This window comes from Ptychodera flava, chromosome 10 (genome assembly GCF_041260155.1).
Source record: "Ptychodera flava strain L36383 chromosome 10, AS_Pfla_20210202, whole genome shotgun sequence".
NCBI classification, from domain to species: domain Eukaryota; kingdom Metazoa; phylum Hemichordata; class Enteropneusta; family Ptychoderidae; genus Ptychodera; species Ptychodera flava.
Genome location: NC_091937.1, coordinates 12,582,108 through 12,586,030, shown reverse-complemented (window position 1 = coordinate 12,586,030; position 3,923 = coordinate 12,582,108).

The window sequence follows — 3,923 nt, the reverse complement described above, 5'->3', positions numbered from 1 at the left end:
AGCGGCCGTATCCCTCCGAGCCGTAGGCGAGGGGGATACGGCCACTACACGAGGAATCACGAGTCCGCGACGCAGACACACGAGTGAGGAATACGGGGGGATTACATATTTATCACATGCATAGACCCAGTTTTCCTGAATAAACCTTTCAGGAATGATAATTAGTGGTAAATAAGGTTAGGGAGTATTTTGCAAGAATTCATACGCTTGTGTTATGCGGTCGTCGCTGGGTCACAGCTGACTTGACTGCACTCAGCTGTACACGTCGAGGTTAACTTCGAGCACGCTGAAGCTGCTCCTACGGATAATTAGCGTCTCTCGTAGGGCTTTTTCTGTGCTAATCAGCGGAAATAGGAAAGACTATGGATTTTTAATGCAAGATATTTATTTGGTACTTACTATAACATCAATTTTAGTGAAAATTCATTCATAAAATTATTGGATCACAAGAGGGACGTCGCGACATTCAGCCGCTATTCGCGGCTGGCGAGAACGGGTTATTTTTGTCAATATTCAAATATCATTCAAAGAATTCTGCTTTGTAAAGTTTGTATGAAATTTTCAAAATTAACAATTATTATGTTTTACGAAATTGTCAATTGTATGTTTAATATTTTACGAATAAAATGAGCTTGTTTAAATATAATGAAGAACAGTGTTCGGCTCTGACTCAATCGGTAAGACTACATACAAGCAACGAGTCTTTCTTAGCTCAGACGCGAGACGACGGAAGTTCAACAACAAGGTACAATACAGGAAACGTGATGCACAATATGCATGGACAAAACAATAGCTTGCACCTTTAAATGCACTGATAACCTTGTGAACTCGTCGCTCTTGAAAAATAAAATCGCGTTTCTTCTGATGAGTCTCAAGTCCGGAGTATCGTCATTGGTCTCAGAAATGGTGTACGCTCTTCGCTTCATCGGCTCGCCCCGGGGGCTCGACTGGTTGACTGCCGCGGCAGCATTGATCGTTATGTTGAACTTGAAACCCGTCAATGTTGCTTCAGAAAACATTCTTACTGCTGTAAGGATTATTGTTACGTGTCTTGGGTTATCGGCTATAATGTTGTTTGATGGACATCGAGAAGGGCAATTTTGACGAGGTAGACAACACAAAATGCCGATAGCATACCGTATAAAAATGTCTGCGGTGTACCAATCAAACGTTTCAATCGAAGTCAACGACGAAGAAACACAAACTCATAAAAATTCTTTTATCGACGGTATATTGTATTCTACACATGTATTTTAATACTCCATATTTCCTTATGTTTCATTACCCTCCCACTTTTGCATTTCAGGGTTTTGAAAATAAGTTCTGAACAGCTGAATTTTTGTTTACGTTTTAAAAGTAGTCCGGGTCCCATATCCACCACATGTGGAATATGAATTCATCGTAGTCATATACCTATAGTGTGATGTCAAACTATAGGGATAACTGGGTCTATGTATGTGATAATCAATATTACCTCCATGAGCACCAGCCCGAGGGCAGGCAACAAATCGTGATCTTGCCCGTGCTAGCCTGTGTTATTAATTTATTACACCGTACAAACCCTTGCTTTCGAAACTTTGCTCAGAATGCAGTCAAGTGTCGAACGAGACTCGCCACAGTGAAACGTTCTATTTCTTGCTCGATCGCAATGTTACATGAAGTTGAATTAACGTCTAAAAACGAAGACAATGTTGTTCAAGCTTTTCTCGTTTAATGTACTAAACATCGTCGTGTACTTCAGGTCGAGCTAATTTCTTGTACCTTTTCAAAAGCCATTGCTTTACAGAAAATACCAAGCAAATGTACGCGATGATGTGGTACGCGCAGAAAGGACGCGCGGTATTCCAGAACGCGGTAGCGGGCTATATCACTGCACGCGACAGGGCTATATCAGCGCACGCGACAGGGCTATATCACCTTAGCCATGTTTCATCACTTTTTGTTCTCTATCACGTGAGTGAGGCTCAGACAATCACAATACCAGAATAATACGTGACGTGTAATAAACGCTGTTATCGCCTTCTACTGTATTCGCGTACTGCGCATGCATTTAGTTTGCGCATAGAATTCGAATCCAACAATTCGTACCTGCGAACATGGCTTCTTTACATTTTTTATAGTTTAAAGCCCAAACCATATTTGTCAAGTTGACGTTCATTTTCACTCCAAGTTTAGTTTCCATCAACATATTTTGATTTGTGTTTGCAAAATGACATTCATTTTTGCTTTAGTATTCATTTCGATTTCGCGCCGGGAAATCGAGTCATTGTTCCTTTAAATTTCGTCCTGATTTTCATTTTGATTTTTAGTTCGCAAATTAAAATCATTTTAACATAGATCTACATATAAAACTGTGTTCAATGAAAAATAGATTATAATATTTCGTTTCCATTTTTTTCATTTTCATTTTTTATCCTTATTTAGTTTTCTTTACAATCTGGTATTTGTTAAAAAGAAAAACATCATTTTCAATATGAAAATTATTTTTGCTATGATTTTGATTTTCTTTTTTCTCGGAGTCAAAATTATATTTGCTTGAACTTTTGTTTTAATTCGCAGAGTAAAAATTTTTTCTCTCCCGATATTCATTTTGATCCTTGCTCTGAATTTAATACCATTCACTTTTAGTGTTGTTGTGATTAAAATCTTCGTTTGGATTTCCATCTTCAAAGTTAAACTCATTTCCCTTCATCATCTTAGCTTCGATTTTGGATTTGATTTATGTTTCTCACTTTAAAGTCCTAATCTTTTTTATTTAAAATTTGAGCTTATACTCCCTTTGATCCCCAACCCCTTTCCCCGACCCAAGGGTATTGCTAGAAAATTAGATGTCGGGTAGCTTATCATTACAACTTCGCCGATGCTAACATGTACACTTATGATCAGTTTCGAAAAGCGTCAACTGTGTGAATTTCAAGGCGAAGTGTAAATGAAGTTAGATGCTCATAGTATTAGGTAATGAGGGGATTACTGACGATGAATTTTCTGGCCATCATTTTGATAATGTGGCCCAGGGTATGCTCACCCTCAAATCCTCAACAGACAGACTGTGGCTGACCCTGACCTCAATGAATTGACCCATGGAGCTAAAAAAGAAACAACGGTCACTTACATGTAAACTGTGTTGCTATTGAATTTAAGGATAATTAGGAATTATTTGACAAGAATAAAACAAAAGTGCACCCTACCTTTTTTCTTCCCTAAATCTCCAAGGGCCCAGAGTATGCAACCTTGTTCTGATGTAGGGTTGGGTATAGACTTGCTCCACGTGTGTGGGCGTAAAAGAATCAAAACAAGTAAAATCTTGAAAGACTAAACATCAGCACACCGACGTGCTAATGGCAGGCTGTTGTGATGATCGTTTGATGAACGTCTCGACACACATTGGCCAACTAGTAACTCAGCTGCCGAGAAAAGCCAAACGTCTAGGAGCCAGTCTAGGTTGGGCGATATAAAGACTAAACCCAACAGCTTTCAAAAAAAAAGCTGGCTGGCTGACTGCCGTTATGCAAATAATCTGTGTTCTCGACCATTTGGCATTGGCGCACCATCAAGTTCCTTTCCGAAACAGTATTTCCTTTACATGATATAACAGTTTTCACCACTGATTGCAGTAATTGTAACCTATCACTTTTAAGCAGTTATGATCTATCTTATCGAATATTTTTTTCAAAGTCGAAATGTATGTACATACATAACAATGTATGTATGTATGTATGTATGTATGTATGTATGTATGTATGTATGTATGTATGTATGTATGTATGTATGTATGTATGTATGTATGTATGTATGTATGTATGTATGTATGTATGTATGTATGTATGTATGTGTATGTGTGTATGTATGTATGTATGTATGTATGTATGTATGTATGTATGTATGTATGTATGTATGTATGTATGTATGTATGTATGTATGTA